Raw genomic sequence first — 18,910 nt, 5'->3', positions numbered from 1 at the left:
AAGAACAGGGACTGAAGCCAGGCTGCCTGGGTTTGAACCCCAGCTCTGCCATTTATTAGTTGGGCAATCTTGAGCAAGGGATTCAGTTTTGTTGCTGTGTGGATGATATTAACAGTTCTGTTTTTCTCAGGGGCCAATAAGCCTCTGCTTGCTACTGCTGCTCTCACTTTGCTCCCAAGATATAGGAGCACTCTGTGCTTTATTACTAAATGAAATAATAAAAGTCTCTCCAGCAAGACTTTCTCTAGACTCCTGGTGAAGGAGCCCAGAATGTTTTTGAGCTTATGAGGACACCTGTTTTTTAAGTAATGTCTTGGAACTAGCTTTGCCTCATAACGATGACGATAGTTTACTCCTTCCAGTAGGAACAATATTTGATGAACACTTACTCTTTGTCCTGAGCTTTATTAAACTGTTTGCAAGGGTACCCACTGTGGTGCAGTGGGTTAAGGATCCAGCATTGCCACCGCTGTGGTGTAGGTTGCAGCTGAAGTTTGGATTCCATCCCTGGCCCGGGAGCTTCCATATGCTGCAGGTGTGGTCAAACAAACAAACAAAAAACCCCACCTGTTTGTTGGTGTTATGTCTTTAACCCATGTAACAACATCAAGTTATAGTACTGTTATTACTCCCATTCTATTGATGAAGAAACTGAGGCTCAGCAGAATTAAATCACATGCTCAAGGTCTTTGGGACAGATTGGGGAATGCAGTTATGTGTGATTGCAAGGTACATGTTTCATTTTTGTGTTTGTTTTTTGTTTGTTTTTGGCCCCATCCTTGGCACGTGGAAGTTCTGGAGCCAGGGATAGAAGCTATGCCATGGCAGTAACAATGCCAGAGCCTTAACCCGATGAGCCACCAGGGAACTGCAAAGTACATGCTTTTAATGACTCAGACACTCTCATATAGAAAAAGTCCAAACCCTTCTTCATGAACTTACTCCTTGGGAGAAAAAAAGGCCAAGAATCCAAAACAGTCATATCTTACAATGCAAGAGATTTTATCCTCTTCTGCAGCCTTGGTGCAAATGCCATACTCTAGCATCTCAGCTCTCAGATGCTCTTGGTTGAGGCTCACTACCTTGGAGGAGCTTGGTCTCACCTTGCAAGATAAATCATACATTTGAGAAAGAGTGGTTTTTGTAGGTTTTTGTATGACCATTGTAGAAATCTTAACATTTTATATGAAGTACAATTAAGAAAAACTGAATTTTTAGAGTTCCCGTTGTGGCTCAGTGGGTTAGAACCCAACTAGTATCCGTGAGGATGTGGGTTCAATCCCTGGCCTTGCTCAGTGGGTGAAGGATCTGGCTTTGCTGCAAGCTGTGGTATAGGTCACAGATGTGTTTCAGATCCAGCATTACTGTGGTTCTGCCATAGGACTGCAGCTGCAGCTCTGATTGAACCCCTAGCCCAGGAATTTCCATGTGCTGCAAGTGCGGCTCTTTAAAAAAAGAAAGAAAGAAATACCGGATTTTTAATGATCCCAGCCAGCATTTATACACCCAGATTATCCTCAAGTGCATCAGGTAAGTTAATTGCTTATATTCTGGTGACACTGCCATTCCACTGCATTCTCCTCAATGAACTTCATCTCAACCACCTTGTAACTCCTTCCGACCCCCAGTACCGAGCAGTGTCTTCTGCCAAGTGGGTAGTTCACTAGTCTATAGTTGAAGTCATTTGTAATTCTTTCAAATTACCATAGTGGTAGCAAATTACCATCTCTGAGAATGAATTCGTTTCCTTTAACCTATTAAAATATTTTCCATATAGCAAATAAAGTGTTTTTGGTTCAAAAATCAAGAGCAGGTAAGGAGACTGATTTTCTTGTGGGCATCATTCACTGGTTTTGAAGGTAGAAGAAGAGTACTCAAGGTACTGTGAGCAGTCAGCCTCATTGGAGTGCGTCCCAAAGAGGATGACTTAGAAGGGGTCAGGGAGTACTTTTTGTCATTAAAAGTCCTGTTTCAAAGTTAGTAATGTCTCACCTTAGGGATCTTTGCAATTTTCTTGAAAACATAGCTGACAGACCCATACTGGTGTTGACTGAGGCTGTGATGTGAAGCTAGCGTTGGTGATAGGCTGCCTGCCATTCTCAGTGGGGCTTTTTTTTCCCCCCACAGACACCCACTGAGTACTTGGCATTCCAGTGCACACCAGAAGAATTAGCACTGATGGAAATGATTCATTCCCTCTTTCAAAAATTTGTCATCAAAAAAAAAAAAAAAAAAGAAATGCAGTACAGTTATGAAGAGTGCTAACACATGCATTGCTAGAGCTTTCACTTTGCATTTTAGTAAAGGTTACCAACTTAGAGATTTTAACACTCCATTCAGATCAACTTAGAAATGTTTTATGTTGTTGGCAAAAGTATAATTTGAACCTGACTCCAAAATGTTCACAGAGAGGAAGAGTCTGGGAGTTCCCGTCATGGCTCAGTGGTCAACAAACCAAGCTAGTATCCATAAGGACTCTGGTTCAGTCCCTAGCCTCGCTCAGTGGGTTAAGGATCCAATGTGGCCATGAGCTGTGGTGTAGGTCACAGATGCAAGTCAGATCCCGTGTTGCTGTGGTTGTGGTGTAGGCCAGCTACAGCTCCAATCCAACCCCTAGCCTGGGAACCTCCATATGCTGCAAGTGCAGCCCTTAAAAAAAAAAAAAAAGAGAGAGAGAGAGAGAGAGAGAGAGAGGGAGAGAGAGTCTGAATTTAGTGGACTCAGTACCATGGTTGCAGTTGTAGCTATGATTTTAAAAGACTGTCATACTTGCCCTAGCAAACACAATAACTGTAACTGTATTTTGGAGACACATTCTATGACAGGCATTGCACATGCGTTATTTCTAATCTGTGCCGCTGCTCTCCAAGGTAAGTCCTGTTGTCCTTGTTTTACAGACTTGGGAACTGAGACTTAGAGGATTAAATTACTTGGCACAGACCACACTGCTTTTAAATAGCAGAGGTGGAGTTCCAACCTCTTTATTTTAAACAGCATTTTCCATGCTTTTAAAAGGCTTCCATGCCAGATGACCTGGAGTATAAAGATACGGCTAGCCAATGAGCAAGTTCCTCGGTGTTGGGTATAATCTGTAAGTCTTTGACGCTTCAGTCCTTCCCTGCTGTTTTTTATTGATGTTGACACATTCGTTTTGGTTACCAGGAAGCCCTCTTTATGGATGTTGTTTTTCCATTCTCTCCCTTCTTTATACCCCCTCTTACACACACACACTCACACCGTAATGATTCAGATAACTTCTGTAACTGAGGTGATACAGTCTCTCAGGCTCAGTGGTTAACAGGGTACCTCAGGAAAAAGAGCCATTTTACAGTCAATATTAATCTGTTCTCTCTGAATATCTTAACACTGGGGCTTCAGGTAAGGAAAGTTAACAGGTTCCTATTTTATAGCTATTGTGTATTTGGAGACATGTTCTTCACCTACAATGAGTAGTTGTTGCCTTCTTCTTGGTAGAAGTGAGACTTTTTGTTTGGGTTGTTCTGCAAAGGGAAAAAAAGCAGAACCTCTCCCTTGGTTGTGGACCCAAAAATGTTATGAAATTGAAAAACAAATGTAAAACATCATTCTGAATGATTTCCTTTTGGAAAAAGGGGGGCATTTTGCTGAGTGTAACCCATCATTCCATGAATTATATGACTCTCTGGTATTTGTTATTGCATACATATGAACAAAACAGCCAGTCTGATCTCTGAGCATTGGGTGTCTCTGGTGCTGGGGTACTACCCTCCTTAGAGCAAAGCATGCTTGACTTTGGCAGATTATGTCTTTCATCTTGTCTAATCCTCACAACCACACAGTAAGTATAGTAGGGGCCGTTTGATCCTCTTTCAGAAATAAAGAAATTGGGGCTGAGAAAATGTGAATGGATTTTCCCAAGGCCACAAGACTAGTATGTGGTAGGATTTAAAGCCAAGATTTTATCTATGCATTGTCCTCTGATAGATTTGGGTTGTCTAATCATTTATCTTTTCAATCCTATAAGCGTTCAACAATTTGAAAAATAGAGCTAGGATTCCAATAGGAATCAACATAGATAGTAGCTTAATTACTGATAAAATAGGATTGGAGAAGTCAGAAGTGTCAGTTACTTCCTTTTTTTGGTCTTTTCTGGGGCCACACCCGCGGCATATTCCCAGGCTAGGGGTCTAATTGGAGCTGTAGCCACTGGCCTACGCCACAGCCACAGCAATGCAGGGTCTGAGCCGTGTCTGCCACCTACACCACAGCTCACGGCAACGCCAGATCTTTAACCCACTGAGCAAGGCCAGGGATCGAACCCATAGCCTCATGGTTCCTAGTCGGATTCATTAACCACTGAGCCACAACGGAAACTCCAGTTACTTCCCTTTTTAAGACTTGCCTTGCACCCTAGTAACCCTGACCAGGAACATCTGGAGAGAAGCCCACAGAGAAGGCTGGCTGGCCCTGTCTGAAGCGGGCAGCCCTGTCCTGCTTAGCTGTGTGGAAATTTGCTTGGCCCCAAGTTTTGCAGAGAACTGGAGGGAGGCCCTTGCTGCCCAGCTCAGTGTGTGATCTCAGCACTAAACCAGTTCTGCCTCAGCCTCCCAGGCTAATAGTCACTCACTTTTGAGAAGGAAGGAGGGGTTTGGGGAGGAGAGATAGGGAAAGACTTATTCTAATACCGCCCCCTCCCAAGAAACAGACTAAGAATTTCTTCCTGAAAACTTATGGGAGGGTTTTAAGAGTCTCCACCCCAAACCCTAAGAGTAGAAATACTGCCCTTTAAAGTTTTCGTCTTAAGGTGATCTGTGTTGTTGTTCTTTCCCGCCTTTTTGATTTTGGAGAGAAAGGCAGAGACGACAATATTTTTCTCTGTGTTTGGGGTGCAAAGAAAGGAAAAAACTAAGGTGGTAGAAACCAAGAAATGGTCTTTATGAGATATATAATTGGATTCTTTCTTCTCATGGCAGGTAATGGAAATGTACTGGAGCAAAGGAAGAAGCCGGTAACTTCTAGGAAGCCAAGATGACGAGAATTTTAAAAAATAATCAGTGAGTAAAATGTTGTTAGTTCTTTGAAATTCCAAATGACTACTTCCATTTGACTACTGAATTTTCTGTAAGAACCATAACAAAGTAATAGCACAATTAAATACGTTAAAGGTCTTAAGAGAAAACTTTGAAAAGCAAATATACAAACACTTCAGAAAACTGGTGCTAATAACATTTAAGAAATGTTGCTTTTGCATTATTCTTTCTTGGGAGAATGTGTTGTTTTAAGTTGGGTGATCCGTTTGGTGGATAGAGCATAAGTATTTGAAGAATTAAAAGGATTCCTGTTTTTTTTTTTTTTTTTTTTTTTGCTTTTTAGGGCCATACCTGCTGCATATGGAGGTTCCCAGGCTAGGGGGTCTAATTGGAGCTACAGCTGCTGGCCTACCCCACAGCCACAGCAACACCAGATCCAAGCTGCGTCTGCCATCTACACCACAGCTCGGGGCAATGCCTTGACCCACTAAGCGAGGCCAGGGATCAAACCCACAACCTCATGGTTCCTAGTCGGATTCGTTTCCACTGCACCACAACGGGAACTCCAGGATTCCTTTTATATTAACTCTTCTCGAATGCAGATCATTCTAGATCCCGTTGGTTCCGTGGGCTCCATTTCTTACTGACTTTTTGTGGGTACGTTTTGGAGGTAGATATGAATAAACCTGGTGAATATGAATAAAATTGAGCTCTTTGAGTATCCCTCTTCATGTATGCCAGTTTTTACACATCGAAGGCCATTAATGTTTGCTCATTATCTGACCATCACACATGGTTGATTTGGGCTTCATGATGGTAGTAATAACATTAGTAAGTAGGGTAGTTAGATCCTACATTTTTGAGTCAGACATTCAGAGGCCTGATTCTTGCTCTTGTGCTTTTAGTTTTTGCTCAGCCTGTCGGCCTCAGCTGACTCATCTGTATACTGCATTTGATAGTACCTCTCTTTGAAAGAAAGACCAGGTGGATAGGACTTTGTGCTGTGACTGGTACCATATAGGGCCACAATAAAAGCAGTTACTTTCCATTCTTATATTTGTATCATGATTTACAGTTTATAAGCCTTGACCTTGACTCAGAAGACTGGCCAGCCCCACTTCCCTGAGCCGCTGTCAGGCAGGGGTGGGTTAACCTTGCAGGTAGTGACATGCAGGTAAGTGTTAAGAGCTAGCCCTGGTGGGAGAAGGAGGTTGTAGTGTTTGCCAATTTCCATGGTGTACATTCCTACCATAGTTGATTTCACACTCTCAGCAAAAGTCCCTGGCAGCCGAGTTGGGAAGTGAAGTGCAGGAGCACACAATTATATGGTTTACTGCCAGTCAGATACAATAGTTGCAAAGAACCTCAAGAGCATTGATAATAGTAAAACAGGAAGTGGTGAGTTCTGAATATTTATTACCTTTGTTTTTGCAGTAGTTTATTTTTATTGTGTGTTTATATAACATTTAATGATGGTGTGTTTAACAATGGCTTTGCCTAAATCCCAAGAATATGACAGTCAGTTCTAGGGGTCTGATATGAACTGGCCCCTGCAGTGTACTACTGATTGTACATTTCCTGTTTTGAAGACATTTTTCAGCCACAAATCTTCAGTTATCTTTCTTAGCTCTGGGTGGAAGGCTTTGGTTTGGTTGATAAAAGCAAGGTTTGGTTTTGAATCCGTGCTAGGTAACCCAAGTTGTCATGACTGCATAGCTTCTGGAATTGAAGATAAGTGCCAAGATCAATTTAGAATTTAGACCTATTAACTCCAGTGTGACTGGAGTTCCCAGTTGGTTAACTCAGCTTTGTAACTGGCCCCTGGTACCCCTCACTTCTTATCTCGCAGTGCCTGAGATAAGTCAGACTGCTCACTCCCTTTTGAATTTCCTTCTTTTCCTTCTCTGTACCCCCTGGAATCTGCATTTCCCCAGATGGGGACACTTTGTGGACAAGTACCCAGGGTGCCTCCTGACTAACCATGGCATGTAGCCTTGCTTTTGATACACAAATTAAGTTTTAGGGAAAGTGAATTGTCTCCAGAGAGAGCAATACAAAACGAAAACCTGGGCAGCTTAAAGTTCCTAGTGGCTTGATTAAAATCTTAGAGAGTATGCAAACTGGATCAGATATCTCAGTGTTTCTCCGGGAAGCAGTTTCTTCAGTTTTCTGCCCTTTAGAAAGCGAACAATTGAAGCCTGAAATTGCTAAGTAACAGCTAAGATCGTGGTGGTTGTTTTTATTTTAAAATCTCACCCACCTAGTTCTCAAAACACATTCTTTATTGAACCTTCAAAAAATGCCTTGGATATTTCACAACATTTGTTTGTGTCAATTCCCTGAATCAGACTTACATAATCTTAAAACATTTATTTCCCTTATTTCTTCCTAAAACAATAGATATTTATAGTTCCTACTGAGTCAGGACTGGACTTGGATTATTACAGAAGTGGTTCTCCCATTCTGTGGGTTGTCTTTTCATTTTGTTTAGGGTTTCCTTGGCTATGCAGAAACTTTTAAGTTTAATTAGGTCCCATTTGTTTATTTTTGTTTTTACTGTCATTACTTTAAGAGGTGGATCTGAGAAGATGTTGCTGTCATTTATGTCGGAGAGTGTTTGGCCTATGTTTTCCTCTAAGAGTTTTATAATATCTGGTCTTATATCTAGATGTTTAATCCAGTTTGAGTTTATTTTTGTGTGTGGTGTTAGGGAGTGTTCTAATTTCATTCTTTTACATGTGGTTGTCCAGTTTTCCCAGCACCATTTATCAAACAGGCTCTCTTTTCTCCATTGTATATTCTTGCCTCCTTGTCATAGATTGGTTGACTGTAGGTGCGTGGGTTGAATTCTGGGCTTTCTATCTTGTTCCACTGATATATATTTCTGTCTTTGTGCCAGTACCATACGGTTTTGATGACTGTTGTTTTGTAGTAGAGTCTGAAGTCCAGGAGCCTGATTCCTCCAGCTCCATTTTTCTTTTTCGGGATGTCTTTAGCTATTCCGGGTTTTTTGTGCTTCCAAACAAACTTTAAAATATTTTCTATGACTTCTCTGAAAAATGTCCTTGGTAATTTGATAGGGATTGCGTTGAATCTGTAGATTGCCTTAGGTAGTATAGTCATTTTGGTAACATTGACTCTTCCAATCCAAGAGCATGGTATATCTTTCCATCTATTTGTGTCATCTTTGATTTCTTTCATCAGTGTCTTATAGTTTTCAGAGTACAGGTCTTTTGTCTCTTTAGGTAGGTTTATCCTAGGTATTTTATTCTTTTGACATGTGATGGTAAATGGAATCGCTTCCCTAATTTCTCTTTCTGATCTTTCATTGTTAGTATATAGAAATGCCATCGATTTCTGTGTATTAATTTTGTATCTTGCGACTTTGCCAAATTCATTGATGAGCTCTAACAGTTTTCTAGTAGAGTCTTTAGGATCCTCTAGTTATAGTATCATGTCATCTGCAAATAGGGATAGTTTTACTTCTTCCTTTCCAATTTGGATTCCTTTTATTTCTTTTACTTCTCTGATTGCTGTGGCTAGGACTTCCAGAACTATGTTGAAGAGTGGTGGCGAGAGCAGACATCCTTGTCTTGTTCCTGATCTCAGTGGGAATTCTTTCAGCTTTTCACCATTGAGAATGATGTTCGCTGGGGGTTTGTCATAGATGGCCTTTATCATGTTGAGGTAGGTTCCCTCTATGCCTACTTTCTGATGGGTTTTTAATCAGAAATGGGTGTTGGATTTTGTCAAAGACTTTTTCTGTATCTATTGAGAGGATCATATGGTTTTTATTCTTCAGTGTGTTAATGTGGTGTATCACACCAATTGATTTGCAGATACTGAAGAATCCTTGCATCCCTGGGATAAATCCCACTTGATCATGATGTACAATCCTTTAATGTATTGTTGGATGTGGTTTGCTAGTATTTTGTTGAGGATTTTTGCTTCGATGTTCATCAGTGAAATTGGTCTGTAGTTTTCTTTTTTTGTGGAATCTGTGTCTGGTTTTGGTATCAGGGTAATGGTGGCCTCATAGAAGGAGTTCTGGAGTGTCCCTTCCTCTTTGATATTTTGGAATAGTTTCAGAAGGATAGGTGTTAACTCTTCTCTAAATGTTTGGTAGAATTTGCCTGTGAAGCCATCTTGTCCTGGACTTTTGTTTGTTGAAAGTTTTTTAATCACAGTTTCAATTTCAGTTCTTGTGATGGGTCCATTCATCTTTTCTATTTCATCTTGGTTTAGTCTTGGAAGATTGTACTTTTCTAAGAATTTGTCCATTTCTTCCTGGTTTTCCATTTTATTGGCATATAGTTGCATACAGTAGTCTCTTATGATCCTTTGTATTTCTGTGATGTCTGTTGTTACTTCTCCCTTTTCATTTCTAATTTTATTGATTTGTGTACTCTTTTTTTTTTTTTGATAAGTCTGGCTAAGGGTTTATCAATTTTGTTGATCTTTTCAGAGAACCAGCTTTTTGTTTCCTTGGTCTTTTCTATGGATTTCTTTGTTTCTATTTCATTGATTTCTGCTCTGATCTTTATGATTTCTTTCCTTCTGCTAACTTTACATCTTATCTGTTCTCTCTCGAGCTGCTTCAGATGTAAAGTTAGCTTGTTTATTTGAGTTTTTTCTTGTTTCCTGAGGTGGGCTTGTATTGCTATAAACTTTCCTCTTAGAATGGCTTTTGCTGCATCCCATATCTTTGTTGTCATTTGCTTCTAGGTATTTTTTAATTTCCTCTTTGATTTCTTCAGTGATCCATTGGTTATTTAGTAGCATGTTGTTTAGTCTCCACGTGTTTGTGTTTTTTGCAGGTTTTTTCTTGTTGTTGATTTCCTGTCATATAGCGTTGTGGTCAGAAAAGTTGCTTGATATGATTTCAGTTTTCTTAAAGTTATGGAGGTTGGATTTGTAGCCCAAGATATGATCAATCTTAGAGAATGTTCCATGTGCACTTGAGAAGAATGTGTATTCTGCTGCTTTTGGATGGAATGTCCTATAAATATCTATGAAGTCCATCTGGTCTAATGCTTCATTCAGGGCTTGCGTTTCCTTAATGATTGTCTGTCTGGATGATCTGTCCATTGCTGTAAGTGGGGTGTTAAAGTCCCCCACTATGATTGTGTTATTGTTGATTTGTCCTTTAAAGGTTGTTAGCAGTTGCGTTATGTATTGTGCTGAACCTATGTTGGGTGCATAGATATTTAAAATTGTTATATCTTCTTGTTGGATTGATCCTTTGATCATTAGCTAGTGACCTTCCTTGTCCCTTAAAATATTCTTCATTTTAAAGTATTTTGTCTGTTATGAGTTTCTTTTGATCCCCATTCACATGGAATAATTTCTTCCATCCTCTCACTTTTGATTTGTATGTGTTCCTAGAAGAGAAGTGGGTCTCTTGAAGAGAGAGAGGGTCTTTTTTTTTTTTGTCTTTTTGCTATTTCTTGGGCCGCTCCCATGGCATATGGAGGTTCCCAGGCTAGGTGTCGAATCGGAGCTGTAGCTGCTGGCCTATGCCAGAGCCACAGCAACGCGGGATCCGAGCCACCTCTGCAATCTACACCACAGCTCACGGCAATGCCGGATTGTTAATCCAATGAGCAAGGGCAGGGACCAAACCTGCAACCTCATGGTTCCTAGTCGGATTCGTTATCCACTGTGCCATGAGAGGAACTCCAAGGGTCTTGTTTTTGTATCCACTTAGCCAGTCTGTGTCTTTTGGTTGGGGTATTTAGTCCATTAACATTTAAGTAATTATTGATATGTATGTTCTCATTGCCATTTTATTAATTGCTTTGCATTTGTTTTTGTTGCTCTTTTTTCTTCTCTTCTTCCATTGTTCTGTCCTCTTGTGATTTGATGACTATCTTTAGTGTTGTATTTGAGTTGATTTTTCTTAGTTTGTGTATCAATTGTAGATTTTTGGTTTGCAGTTATTCTGAAGTTTTGATATAAATGTCTATATATACATGCATATATATATATGCATGTATATATATATACACGAGATTGTTTTACATTGTTGGTCTCTTAATTGCAAGTGCATCGCCAGTGTCCTGCATTTGTACTCTCCTTTTCTCATGATTTCTGATTTTGGTTGTATAATTGTGCATGGATGATTTCGTATCTTTACCTTTACTGGTGAGCCTAGTCATTTGTGTAATTTTTGTTCTCTGTTGCAGCCTTTTCTTTCTGCCTAAGAAGTTCCTTTAGTATTTGTTGTAAAGCTGGTTTAGTGGTGCTGAATTCTCTTAGCTTTTGCTTATCTGTGAAGCTTTTGATTTCTCCTTCAAATCTGAATGAGAGCCTTGCTGGGTAAAGTCATCTTGGTTGGAGGTTTTTTCCTTTCATCACGTCAAGTTTATCATGCCACTCCCTTCTGGCCTGCAGAGTTTCTACTGAAAAATCTGCCGATAACCTTATCGGGGTTCCCTTGTGTGTTGTTTCTTTTCCCTACCTGCTTTCAATATTTTCTCTTTGTCTTTAATTGTGGTCCTTTGATTAATATGTGTCTCGGGGTGTTCCTCCTTGGATTTATTTTATATGATACTTGTTGTGCTTCCTGGATTTGAGTGAGTGATTCCCTTCCTATGTTAGGGAAGTTTTCGGCTATTATCTCTCGGAATATTTTTTCTGTCCCCTTCTCTCTCTCTTCTCCTTCTGGCACCCCTATAATATGGATGTTGGTGTGTTTAGTGTTGTCCCAGAGTTCTCTGAGGCTCTCTTCATTTGTTTTCAATCTTTTTTCTCTTTTTTGTACCACATCATAATTTCCACTAATCTGTCCTCCAGCTCACTTATTTATTCTTCTCTTTCCTATATTCCACTGTTGGCTGTTTCTAATGAATTTTTTTTTTTCAGTTATTGTATTTTGCATCTCTTCTTGCTTAATTTTTATATCTTGTATCTCTTTGTTCAGTGTTTACTGTAAATTATCCATCTTTGCCTCCAGTTTATTTCCAATGTCTTGCATCATCTTTAGCATCAAAGAAGATTCTGGAGGCTAAGACTCTCCTGATCACTTAGCTGTTTTTCTGAGATTTTTTTCTTTCTCCCTCATCTGAGTTATAGTTCTCTGTCTTTTCATTTTTATAGGTTTTTGTCGTGGTGACCTTTTTACAGATAATAGATTTGTAGCCTCTCTTACTACTTCTGGTGTCTGCCCGCCTTGTGGCTGAAGTTGGTACAGGCTTCTTGCTACAGGCTGCCTGATGGGAGGGACTGATGCCTGCCTACTGGTAGGTGGAGCTGATTCCTATCCCTCTGGTGGGTGGGGCTTTGTCTCTGGGTCAGATTAGCGGTGGTGGCTGTGTACCTGGAGGTTCTTTAGGCAGCCTGTATACTCATTGGAGGGGCTGTGATCCCACTGGATTGTTGTTTGCCCATCAGTGCTGATGGGTGGGGCCAGATTTTCCCAAAATGGCCACCTCCAGAGAAAGGCACACTGCTGAATATTCCCAAGAGCTTTGCTTCCAATGTCCTTCCTCCACACCAAGCCATATTCACACCTGTTTTCCCAATAGGTCCTCCAAGAACTGCAGTCAGATTTGACCCAGATTCCTATGGAGACTTTGCTTTGCTCTGGGACCCAGTACATGTGAAAGTCTCTGTGCACCCTTTAAGAATGGGGTCCCTGTTTTCCCCAGTCTTGTGGAGCTCCTGCACACAAGCCCCACTGGCCTTCAATGCCAGATGCTCTGGGGGTTCTTTCTCCCAGTGCCACATCCCCACACATGAGAGTTTGATGTGAGGCTCAGAACTCTCACTCCTGTAGGTGAGTCTCTGTGAACCAGTTACTTTCCAGTCTGTGGGGCTTCCCAACCGGGAGGTCTGGGGTTACTTATATCATGTAATCACCCCTCCTACCTCTTGATGTGGCCTCCTCTCTGTCTTCTGGAGTAGGATATCTTTTTCAAAGTTTCTGGTCTATTTGGTTGAAGATAGCTCAGCATTTGGTTGTAAATTTTGTTGTTTTTAGGAGAGAAGCTGAGCTCCAGTCCTTCTATTCTGCCATCTTCATCTCATTTCCCCGTAATAATGTTTTGATACTGGATTCATTTGATAATATATTGAGAGTATACCACATCAATAAGCATACATATATATCATTTTCATTTTTTAAAATAGCTTTCCATGTGTATGTGATCTGTATTTAGCCATTTTCTTTTTGGTAGGCATTTAGGTTGTCCTCAAATTTTTTTTCTTTTTTGGCTGCCCCCCCACATATGGAGTTCCTCTGCCAGGGATCAGATCCAAGCTGCAGTTGAATCAATACTGGATCCTTAACCCATTGTGCTGGATTGGGAATGGAACCTGCATTCCAGTGTGCTCCCAAGACGCCACTGGTCTTGTTGCACCACAGTGGGAACTCCTCAACTTTTCATTCTTATAAAGCATACTGTGATGAACATCTTTGTGCATGCATTGTGGTACTCAATTATTCATGCAGGATCTTTGAATAGAGTTGGGACAGTGCTTAGGGAATACTCTAGTTAGAATACACAGTTTGAGCCAAGAGGCAGAGGTGGGAAAGAAAGTTCCCATTCTGGAGAAAGGCTGGAGCTATAGCTTAGTGGAATGCAAAGAGAGAAGGTAAGTATTGCTAATTAGGACTGGAGGTAGAAGACAGAAGGTCTTTGATGCCAAGTCCTTTATTCATCCTCTATTGGAGCCATGTGTGGAATCTATATCACACTTCAAATGAAGACTAAGTATCTTCAGTTTCCTTAATTTCCCTTGCTTGGGAAGAAATAAAAATTATTAATAGTTCTGCCTTCTGAAACTTCTCGAAGTAGTAGACCAAGCAGGGAGTAAACAAGTAATAAAACTTACGAGCAAAGTTTGTGTGTGTGTATAGAAAAAACTCTAAAACTAGGGGAGCTTAGGGTTTTAATGGAGAACGGAAACATCATTAATAAATGCATTTCCTACACTGACTGAAGGAATTTTTTTTTGGCTGCACCATGTGGAAGTTCCTGGCTAGGGATTGAACCCACGCCATAGCAGCAACCCAACCTGCTGTGCCACAAGGAAACTCCTACACTGAAGGAATTTTAACAAACTATTTGTGATTAAATTTAAAGATAATTTGGGAAAGATATGGGATAGGAGATGAATAGCATAAATGAATAATAATACTACCTTATATTTCTTGAGTACTTTTATGTGCTTATGTGTTTTAAATACATTGTTTTCCTTAATTTCTTAGCAGCCCTTTTAGGAAGTGTCTAGGATTATTGAGACCTCAAAGGCTGTTTTGGTAAGAGATCACCAGACTTGGAGTTCCAGTTCAGGGGCTGCTGAGCCTTGAGCAAGTCCTGGGATTGCACTGGGATGGTTGTTAGGATACAGTGAGACAATATCTGAAAGATTAGTAGAACAGCATAAAGTACCCCCAAAATAAAAGGACGGTTTTTTACAATAGGACACCTTCTGTCATCACCAAAGGGAAGAGAACACTTCTCTAGCCATTTTCCCTTCCCTTTGTGGTACATTATGTCATTGTCAAAACATTTGCTGTTCCTTCTTACCTGCCCTCCATCCTGTGGGAGGATGATGCTTTCCTACACTACTGAGCGTTGAACCCCATAGCTGGTTTGGCCATAGACCTTATTTTGACCAAGAGATGTAAATACCAATGACATGTGCCATTTTCAAGCAAAAATGGAGTAGACATCACCTGGTTCTGCTATCTGCCTTTTCTCTTTGTCCTGAGACCTTTTCTCTCTGTCCTAAGTAGGGGTGCTGCTTCTTCCCTGGTCCCAGAGTGAAAAGGACATGGGGTCCAGCCTCGGCTCACCTGCAAAGAATGAAACAAGAGCCAGAAATAAACCGTCCTCTCTTATTGACCTCCAAAATGTTGGTGTTGTTACATAGCATAATTTAGCCTGACTGATATCCCCCTTTTCATGCCTTACGTACTACCCTCCCTCCCTTTTAGGGGACACACGCAGGAACACACACACACACCCCTTATACAGAAAGCTTCCTTTTTAAGTTGAAAGACAGTGCTCCCCATTGACTCTTGTGCTACTGTTTTTCTTCTGCCCCAAAGAGGTCAACCTTCATCAGAAGTTATCACTTCAAATAAGGCATTTAAATAAGGTATTTAAGGTTGACCAACTTGACCTTTAATTTTTTTCTCCTCTTCAAACATTTGTAGGACATGTCCTGTGTCAAGGTCTGAACATCTAGAAGTTTAACAAAATCCAAGCCCTGGACCCAGTCTTCAGGGATCTTAGAACACGATGCCATTGGAAGCTGTGTGTCCCAGTAGCTATAAAATAAGGCAGCCAGGGGGAAGCACAGCGGTCTAGTGGTTAGGATCCGGTGTTTTCACCACGGCGTCTTGGATTCAATCCCTGGTCTGGGAACTAAAATCCCACATCAAGCCGCTGCATGCTGTGGCCAAAAAAATACATAAAAAGGCAGCCAGGTGAAGGAGAGTGTCACTCTGATAACCAGCAAGCTGTGCTCATGTAGGTGTCCCCACTTTTTTGCCTGCCATCCTTATGTTGTTTTCCATTACTTAAGCTTATCTTCCCTCTTCCATCTCCTCCTTAGTGTGTATTTACTGTACCGTTTAATTTGTACGACATTTTAGACTTCCTTATTTTCAATATGTAGTTTTTGGTCAAACAATTTATACAGACTCATTGACTAGCTTAGTATATATGTCCTTTTTCTTGTGACATACAAACTCTTTAATGTCTTTATCCTAATTTTCCCTGTAACATAAATTGCTTAACATGCAATTACAATGAAATTAGATTCTTAGTAGTAAATTATTGCCTGTTTTCTTTGACTTTTTCAAAGTCAAAAAGTTATTAGTTCTTTTTTCCATGATGTATGAAATGAAGTTCCTGGTCGTTAGTCCATGTGCTCCTTTTCTTTTTCTTGCTGTGGTGTCTGATGTGTTTGAGGCTCTGCATGGGAGAACCAGTTTGTCTTGGCTTAGTAATACCTTACCTCAGTTTGGAATAATTTCCAGATGATCTGTCATATTTCAGGTCACGTGCCTAATTTTCTGACTAATGACTAACTACTCCTGGCTTTGAACCATAGAGTGAAACCAAAAGCTGCTACAAGTCTGTCTGACTAGCAGTTTCCAAGTTAAGGCAATGTATAGTTCAGCTATTCCTGTCCTGTGTGGTTGATTTCCACCGTTTTCTATCTCATGACTTCTGATCACCTCTCCAGTTTGATTTCTAAATGCAGAGGGTTGATTTATTTTTAAAACCCCATCTTGGACCAAGAGGTTTTGTCCAACATGGTCTGCTTTTGGGTTGATTTATAAAAATTGTTGATTATCATATTGTTTTTCTTGACAAATATGAAAAATGTATTCTCTTGTATGTATTAAATACTGCATAACCAAAATTATTTTTTAAAGTGTGAAACAGTTAAAGCTGTGAAATGCATCCATTGCATTTATATTGGCAGAACTGAGTCACCTTAGTTATTTTTGCAATTTTAATTTTCTTTTAAAACACTTAAGTGCCCTCTAAGATAGTGTCCCCCTATTTTTTTCTTTTTTTTTTTTTTTTTGTCTTTTCTAGGGCCACTCCTGCAGCATATGGAGATTCCCAGGCTAGGGGTCGAATCAGAGCTAGCCGCCAGCCTACGCCAGAGCCACAGCAACGCCAGATCCAAGCCCTGTCTGCGACCTACACCGCAGCTCATGGCAACACCGGATCCTTAACCCACTGAGCAAGGCCAGGGATCGAACCTGCAACCTCATGGTTCCTAGTTGGATTCGTTAACCACTGAGCCACAACGGGAACTCCAGTGTCCCCCTATTTCCAACAGGGAAAAATAAATTTTTTATAAAGATACTGTTCATAGACCTTTAATTTTCAGACCATCTTCATGTCAGTACAAGCATCAGTATGATTTATAATTTATATATTTGTATTTTATATTTATAAAGTTTATCCAGAGAAATATTTTCTTTTTGTTCTGCCACAGGGAAATACCTTCCCTTGGGAAGATATAGAAAGTTAAGGTCTGGCTGTTAACTGTGCCTGCCTGTTCCTAGTTCCTTTACTTTTCTGCAAGTCAGAAACATTAGCTCTCAGTCGCCTGAACTGAAAGCCCATTCTTGTTTGGCTGCTTCGGCTATCAGCTGGAATTATCTCAGCTCTGGAGTCAAATGTACATGGCTTTGAAGCAGCCTCTGACTAGTAGTCATTATTGACCTTAGGCCTCAGAACCTTCTTCACCTCCCAGTTTTCCTCTCAGTGGCAGTTGTTAATACCTGCCTTGCTGTGTCAGCGATTAAATGTAAAACAACTGTGTGCAGGTGGAAGCCACTGTCTTTACTACTCAGTAAATGAATTAAATTGAGCATGTTTTTCTTGCTGTAGGTGGAGATTCAAATACATTTTCCTATAGGAACAATGTTCTGAACGGAGTTTGAGTATAGTATTCAAAATATTGTCTCTAGTGAAATGCATTTCAGGTGCCACATAAAAGATCATTAACTTTAGGGTTCATTAAACAATTTTTAGAATGTAATTTATTACCAGGTTGAGTACTTTTTAGATAAGCTTTTGCATTCAACTTGAAATGGAGTTCCTTGATAGGTGGTCATGTTTATTTTTGGACAGGCAAATAAGCACTCCTTTCCACTTCTGGGAAGTAAACTCACCTTCTGGAGAACTGACTGCTCTTCCTGCCAGTTCAACTATGTAGTTCTAGTATAGACTGGCCACTCACATGACTTTGGTGACTGAGGTGGGTACATGACCTCAAGCTGAACCAGTGTGTGGTTTTTCTTCAAAATTCGTAAAATCATAACCATGAAATAGTCCCTCTTACTGGCAGAGCTGGGAGTTAAGTGGCAGAAGGCAGATTTTAGGAAGGGAGAACAAAGCCAACCTTTAGAAGCAAAGGTGTCAGCTTGTCCTGGTGGAGTTCATTCTGAGTTGGCCCTAAAGCCCATCCCCCTGTATGGCTTTCCTGTTGCTGACTTACTTGAAGTCAGTAAGTTGATCTTGCTTTTCCTCTGCTGCTTCAAGTGCTCTTCCTGTTACCTGCTAGTTAAAAGAGTGCTAATTCATTTGGTTGTTTATACTTGGAATATTTAAGAAGTCTCTGTCTTTGTCATGAGCAATTACAATAAATGTAATTGCATAGCAGGATAGCTGATTTATCCCATAGCTTTTTTGAGAACAGCAGTAGCTTTTGTTCACATCTCATATTAGCACTAATCAAAGGATACAAGTGACTCTGTGTCTGTACATGTGTGTGATAGTGTGTATGATAATGACTCTTTGACAGAGCCTTGATCTAATGCAAATGTCATATACCTTGATTTTAAACCATATAAAATAGGGATATTTAGGATGGTTCCAGCAGTTACAAGTTGCCTTAAAGAACTGCTCGGTTGCTACATTTTATGTTTAGGAGCCCTTGTAGGTGAAAGGTTCGTGGCTAATCCATGTACATAATGTTTCTTTCTTTTCTGTTTTTTTTTTTTTTTTTTTTTTTTTTTGTCTTTTTAGGGCTGCACTGGAGGTGTTTGCAGGTTCCCAGGCTAGGGGTCAAATCAGAGCGGTATCTGCCAGCTTACGCCACAGCAACACAGGATCCGAGCCATGTCTGTGACCTCCACCACAGCTCATGGTAACACCGGATCCTTAACCCACTGATTGAGGCTAGGGATCCAACCTGCATCCTCATGGATGCTGATAGTCAGGTTCCTTTCAGCTGAGCTACATGGGGAACTCTGTTTACACAATGTTTTTATTTAAGGAGGAATTAGTACTTGCAAGATTGTGAAATATGTACCTATGTCTCCATTACTTGAGGGAAGATAGAATTACTTTGTCCCTCTGTTCTCTTTCTCAGTTAGTATTTGGGGAATTGGGAGTGTATGTGATGACACTCTTTTGTAA

The 18,910-nt window shown here is 40.4% G+C and overlaps 1 protein-coding gene across 8 annotated transcripts in view; it reads left to right on the top strand.

Annotated features, from left to right (window-relative positions):
• SGMS1 (sphingomyelin synthase 1) overlaps positions 1–18,910 on the top strand; it is a 310,846-nt gene that overhangs the window by 190,416 nt on the left and 101,520 nt on the right. For all 8 annotated transcript variants that reach the window (XM_021071757.1, XM_013983509.2, XM_021071761.1 and 5 more), the window contains one exon: positions 4,953–5,033. The gene's annotated coding sequence lies outside the window, so the exon portion shown is untranslated. The remainder of the gene's footprint in view (positions 1–4,952; positions 5,034–18,910) is intronic.

This window comes from Sus scrofa, chromosome 14 (assembly GCF_000003025.6).
Source record: "Sus scrofa isolate TJ Tabasco breed Duroc chromosome 14, Sscrofa11.1, whole genome shotgun sequence".
Lineage (NCBI taxonomy): Eukaryota > Metazoa > Chordata > Mammalia > Artiodactyla > Suidae > Sus > Sus scrofa.
Note: the sequence above shows the minus strand (reverse complement) of the source record. Positions and strands in the feature narration are given on the sequence as shown.